Source organism: Jatropha curcas, chromosome 3 (assembly GCF_041381405.1).
Source record: "Jatropha curcas cultivar XTBG-Jc1 chromosome 3, XTBG_Jcur_1.0, whole genome shotgun sequence".
NCBI classification, from domain to species: Eukaryota; Viridiplantae; Streptophyta; class Magnoliopsida; order Malpighiales; family Euphorbiaceae; genus Jatropha; species Jatropha curcas.
The window spans coordinates 24,249,987-24,257,067 of NC_143153.1; the positions used below are offsets into that span (position 1 = coordinate 24,249,987).

General features: G+C 30.2%; 1 long non-coding RNA gene across 1 annotated transcript; it reads left to right on the forward strand.

Moving 5' to 3' along the window:
- The first annotated feature begins 3,525 nt into the window (after positions 1 to 3,525).
- Positions 3,526 to 4,836, forward strand: LOC105645146 (uncharacterized). The gene is made up of 2 exons (XR_001047419.4): positions 3,526 to 4,158; positions 4,296 to 4,836. It is a non-coding gene; the product is annotated as an uncharacterized LOC105645146 (long non-coding RNA).
- The last annotated feature ends 2,245 nt before the right edge of the window (positions 4,837 to 7,081 follow it).

A 7,081-nucleotide genomic window follows, 5' to 3' on the forward strand; every position in this document is an offset into this window, starting at 1 on the left:
TAACCATCAGTATATCATATTGATCATGAAAAGCAGAGGTAGTTATGTCCGAATAGTTTAAATCAATTCTATTAGGGAATGTGTTATATAGATTAATATATTAAATATATAAAATGATAAGTAGAGTCAGTAAATTCAATTTCTGATTAGAAATAGGAAATTCTAATTAGAATTTTACTTAAAATTTAAAGTAAATATTTCTTTTCCATCACTTCTACGTGCAAAAACAAATTTTGTGATATTTTTTTTCTTATTAGTATTATCAAACTTATCATTCTGTCATTCATAAACACCATATGAACACCTTTACATAAAAAAATTTATTCTAGGGTGGTGATATTGCCAGAGCTATTATTGTTAAAGCCAGAGCACAAATTTTTATTTTGACAAAATTGTTCTTCAATTTAGCTTTCCATGGATAATAGACTTAGGCATGAATATGGTATTGCACTCAAAATCACCAAAGACTAACGATATAACCAAATTTCTCTCCTTTCCTCTGCATATAGTTCAATTTAGTGGCTGCTCGTCTTTGCATTTTTCAAGATTCGATAGCATTTTTCAAGATTCGATACTTCTTCCTTTATTCTATCTAGACTCTCTTTCTCAATTCTTGTTCGTCTCTTTGCTTTACTTATCCTTGTATATTCTCTCACTGCTTGTTCAAAGGCAGGAAGAAAATTGTGGTCAAAAAGAGTATCAGAATTCAAATTCGTTTGCCGGAAAGACTGAGATGTGAATCTCTGACAAAGGTTCCTGTTGTTTTCTAAAAGAATCGAACACTGTACCCGACTGATTTTTTTGGTGCTTGAATGATGGATCGACATTTTCTTTATCTCCACCGTCATCAATAACCATATCTTTTTCTTCTTAATTTTCAAGATCTCTCATAGCTTTGCAACATCAATAACATCAGGTCCTTAATCTACCACAATCTTTCCTTGATGTTTCTTTGGCTATGAAGTGAGCATGAGTCTGGGCTTCTCTGTTTTGTGTTTGAAGGAAATTGAGAAATTGATGAAGATCTAACCAGAAGAGAGGAAAATCTAACGCTATAAATATTAATAATGAATCACATTTGTTAGCATTTAAATAAAATGAAGTGGTGAAAAGGACGAAGAATTACTGAAACCTTTACTTCTAAAAAGCAAAATGAAGTATTTGCTTGGCTTGGCATATGGTACCGTGCAATTGAAAGCAATGCGGAATCAATGCCCTAAGTCTTGTGTTCCATGAAGGGATGGGATAGCTTATGAAGACAAAGGACAATTTTGTCAAAATAAAAATTTATGCTCTTTTTTCAAAATTGATTATGTGAAAGATAAAATTGCCTTCTGCAATTATAAAATCACATTATGTAACTACTAAGGGATGAGATGGAACAATAAGAGTCTCTTCTTTTTTAATTAGATATTTTGAGTTCAAATTCTGGATACGAAGCACCTTTAAATTTGGTTTTTGTGGTTTACAAATTGTCCCTTAAGTTTCTAATCATTCATACGTGTCTAAAATTCGTGCTTCCCCAAGTATTCTTCAACAAGATAGAATCAAAAATCAAACTATTTTTTTAAAACCAAGCTAAAAAATTGAACTTCATATAATCAAAAATCAAACTATTTTTTTAAAACCAAGCTAAAAAATTGAACTTCATATAGAATCAAACTGAATCAAGTTAGTTTAATTTGATTGGTTGGATTCATTTTTGTGTGAATTTAATTTATTTTTTCTTCATATAATGTTTAAGAATTGTAACTATCTAAAATCATAAATCAAAGCAATGGTGTTGCTCATGTCTGCATTGGCCTTTTCTTCTACTGATACTACACATAAGTAGAAGAGGTTCTTAGGTTTATTTTTTCTCTTGTTTTAATGGATTTATCTTCTTAATAAAGTTTATTCTTTTTCCTTTAAAAAAAATCATAAATCAAAGCAAGCTAATCACTTCAAATAACCAAACCGAAAAGTCAAATTAAATCGGTTTGCTTCAGCATTTAGTTTTAATCTAGGTCACATAGGCTCGGACGTGGGACACGATACGAACACGGAACATGACGATTTTCAAAAAAATAGAACACAACACGCTCAGGATAAGTTACATTAAAAAAATATAATTTATTAAGAAATTAAAATATGTAAACAACAATCTATAATAAGTCATAAATATAAAATAAATAATATTTAATTTTCTATTTCAATATCATTAGTTAAATCTTCAATAATAACATTATCATTAAAGATCATCGCCTCAATCTCTAGCTTATTTGAAATAAATTGATGATTTCAGGAATTCCAATATTTTCAAAAGAATCAAATTGATCGCATGCAATATTCCACATTTTTGTTTATTGAATGTAATATCGTGGGCTTCTTTTTGATTAAAGTGGAAGATTAACTATGAATAAAAATCAAATCTTCAGCACATTTTGGAGTTATTATATTCCTTTTCATAAAATTGATAAATGAATATGTATTCTAATTACTTTTACAGAATGATGAAAAAGATGATTGACCAAGCAATTTAAAGGCCATTTTTTGGAACAGAGGAGCACTTGCACCATGAATTGCCCCCCAACACTTGGCTTTCATGATAAATTTGTCCTTACAGTATCCAAAAAGTATCCTTGAAGTATTCTTGAAGTGTTGTAGAAGTGTCAAAAACTATTAAAATTAAAAAAAATAATTGAACATGTTTTTAAAAGTGTCTGACACGTGTCCAAGAGTATTCAATGAGTATTGGTGTCCAAAGAGTATTAGTGTCCGATATAGATACGACATCAGCATGTCAGATTTTTTAAGGTGTCTATGCAACCTAAGTTTTAACGTGTGCTCATCCTTTATTTGATTTGGTCCAAGTCATCAAGTCTTTAGAGAATTGCAATGGAAGTTTCCAAATATTTGGTTTTCGTTATTTATTTTGAGAATGAAATTTCCAAGCAACTAACAACACAGCCGAAAAACAGCATCCTTTAAGTAAATGCTATAATGACTAGTTAGATTCTAGAATTGCACAACTCGCGCAAAACTTGCAATCTCAAGTAAATCTGTCATATTGGTATTGCTATTTTAAGTAGCAAATTTTGGATATAAATTAAAAATAATTTGTTCCAACAGATGAAAAATAAATTCTTGCACTCTGTTTCTGTAAGTTTAAATATGATTTTGTTAAAACTTTCAAATATAATTTTTTTTTTCCACAACAATTTGGAGGCGGGGAGGGGGATGGTGTGGCTCCCGTCCTCCCTAACTCAAAAAATTTTTCAAATTTATTTTATATATCATTTTTATTTTATATTAAAGGGATTAGCTAGCTATCCAAGTGCCTAGTGGCCATGTAGCTATCAAAGGAATTTCTTTGGAAGATCTCATTGGGTTACTTAGGGATTGACATTGGATTGATCTGGTTCAAATTAGGAAAAACAAACCTAATAGTTTTAAAATCATATACCGAATCAAACTGATCGGTTTGATTTTGTTGGTTTGAACCAATTGTGCCCAGCCCTACGGGAAGCCAATAAATTAGAGAGAAAATAAGGCAGTCTTGCTATTTTGGTCAAGTCTGCCAATACTTTTCCTGCGTAGTTTCCTCGTATGACTTAGAGGGAAAAAAAAAAAAGACTAGGGTTAAAGTCTTCCAAAGCAAAGGCTTGTGTTGGACGTTGGAACCGTTTGCACTAAGTTTAGTCCAAGTCATCCAAGTCTTCAATTCCCATCGACAATGAATAGGTAAGTTAGATATCTATCTCTATATAAGAAGGTAGCATTTGTAGTTAGAAACATAATTAGGAATTTAAAGAGAATCAAAAGAGAAATGAGAGCCTCAAAGAGCTTGTTTAAGACTGGTAGTTTTTTACTAGTCATGATATTTTTAGGTCTTGTTTCGAATGCCTTAGCAAGACCATATCTCACGCACGCCTCACCTCTAACACCCAACAACTTACTTCCATCACCATATGGAAGAAACCATAAATCACTTCCTTTTCACTTCAATACACCATCTCATGGTTATAATCGCCCCTTGCGAAAATCGCCGCGGCTGCACAAGAAATCTCTTTCGACACCACAATTTGTAGGGAGGCCATTACCGAAGAAATACACGCCTCCTGAGCAAATTTATCATATACCTCCAATTCCCCTTACCTAAGAGATTCAAAGGAAATGGTAAGTGAAAAGCTTTATTTGGTTTCTTATAATGAAAATAGCAATCTATGAATGTTTAGTTCCATCACCTAAATTCCATCAACGTGGAAAATGAAAATAATAAGTACTAATGAATTTTTATTCTTTTTTCTATGTAGGAAAGGAAGCCTTCAATCAATTAATAATGCAAGAGTTTTCTAATAAACATGATGAAGGGACAAGTCTCCACATATGGCTATAGTTTTATGCTAGTGCACTGTATGCAATATAAAAAAATTATGCATGAGAGAGAAATAAACTAAGGAAAAATACAATTGGATATTTAATTTATATTTTAATTAATACTTTCGTGTCTCTATTTTTGAGAAATTACTATGGCATCCCTAATTTTAATTAAATTTATTATTAGGTCTTTTCATCCAAAAGTGAGTATATACTCTCCAAAAAATATGTTTAGTTAACAGTAAAGTCCTACTTTTTGGATGAAAGGATCAAATAATGAGTTTAAGCAAATGTTGATGACTGTATGGTAATTTCTTGAAAATAAAGGGATGAATTTGATAATTAGGATATAAATTAGGGACTCAAGTATTTTTCCATAAATTAAAAAAGAATAGAATAATGGTATTAGTGTTGGATGGTGTTATTCTGTTTCGTTTTTAAGATATACATGGAATGATAAGTAAAAGTTTTCTTTGATTCCGTCTCAAAGCTAATTTTTCTCCTATTTTTGTTTATTAGAATGTTATGTTCTTTATTTTTCCCTTCTTCGTATGTGTTGAGCAATACTGGATAATTCTCCCAACTATTAGTACTTGTACTTTAAAATGAGAATATACTTTGGATGAGATTTGGTATTTGGGTAAAAATGACTTTCTTAAATTGATTATTGAGAATAGAAATATTTATAAACAAGTAACTAGAAGTTTAATATCTCAAACTATCTAATAATCCTAACAACTGTTTTCATACAGGTTAAGAAGTAAGAAATAGACTCAAATATTGGGATAAACAACTATTTAGTCCTTAAATTTTGTCATAACTATAATTCTACATCTCTTGTTCAGTAAATATATTAATTAGTCCCTAAAGTTTAGTTCCGTTAAATGTATCAATAATATTTCACTGTTTAACCCTTCACATCTAATATAACACTACTATTTAATCTCTAATGTACACTATTGAATTGTTGTTTAGTTCGTCACTTTAACTGCAAATATAATTATTTATAAACGGTAAAAATAACAATTTCTAAAGAAAAGACTATATAGTTTAATAGAGTTAATTCTCAAAAACTAATAAGTATATTTACCAAATAAAAAGGATGAAGTTATAATAAAATTACTGAATAGTTATTTATCCAAATATTAAGCAATGTAGTTTTTCAAAGGATGCAATATTCAAATGTATACAAATCAAAGATAGCTAAATACATAATTTAACCCTTGAATTTTTCAATCGACTTTGTGATACCATCAATTTTATTTTTTGTAATAATCTCACACCTCCTTAATTAAGAATAATAATCTTTAATGTTTTTCATATTTATATACAAAATATTGATTTAATATAGAGTGGCTGAATATATAAATTGCCCTTTAAACTTTCACTAAAAAGTCTTATGGCCCTTCATACTTTTCTTGTTACCTCTTAAACTTTACTTTTTTTATCGATTACACAGCTTGCAGAGGAAAAATTAATACGTGAATTTGACATGCTGTGACGTAGACAAGTCAATCACACACCTCGTAGTAATCTCACACATCCTTAAAAAATAGAGGTGGCCATATTACGGTTCCCAGAACCGGAACCGGTGGTTCGAACAGGAGCCGAACCGGAATCGAAACCGCTGGGAACCGGAATCGGTCCTAACCGAAATCAGAACCGGAGATTTTCGATTCGGTTCCAGTTCTAGTATTGTTGGAACCACGAGTCGGCGGTTCCACAAACCGGTCGGAACCAGAAGAAACCAGCGGTTCTCCTGCCGGTTCGAACCGATTTGAACTGGCGGTTCTAGCCGTTAGAAACTGTCAGTTTTTTTTTTAAAATTTTGTTGTGAAATCTCTTAATTACCCCTCCCAACAATCATCAACGGCTACATAACGGCTAGTTTTAAGGGTATTTTTGAAAAAAATAATTTTTTGGATTTATTATAAATTAAGTTCAAGCCCCTTTTTTTTTTAAATTATGTTCAAACTTTTTTAAACAAAAAATAAATTCAATTGAAGACTTTTTTTTAAAAAAAATAATTAAGTTCAAGTCTTTGAAAAAATAAATTTAATTGAAGCATTTTTTGATTTTTTAGGTGTATTTTTTTTTTAGAAATAACTTTCACAAATTTTTAAAATTTTGAAAACAGGTCTTCAAAATTTAAAATTTAAAATTATGTGATTCGCCGGAAAACCGATCGGAACCGTCGGTTTTGAAACCGTTAAAGAACCGGAACCGGAACCGCCGGTTCCGGAACCGTGGCCACCCTTATTCAAAAAAACTGGTGTTCTTTGCTCAACATCCCATCTGCTTTCATCTCCTCCTCCTCCTCCTATTCCTTTGCTTCTCTCTCCATCAAGCTTTTATTTATTTTATTTTATTTTATTAATCTTTTTTTAGATTATCCAAGAAAATATAGGAATGTATCTTTCTTTTTCTTAATTTTCTTATTTCAGATTTTATATTTTTATTTACCCATATAGAATATCATAGCATATATATATATATATATATATATATATATATATATATATATATATATATATATGCTTAATTTGATTCTCTTTAATTTGTTTTTTTTTTTTTTTTTTTTGGCAGAAACTATATTAGATAAATGCAACTCTCATTAGAAATCTAACCAGAGAGAAAGAAAGCAGAGACACACATACAAAAACCTGCAGATTTTATAATCCTTTCAGTTCTTTTCTAATACCCAAGAAGTAATTTTTTTTTT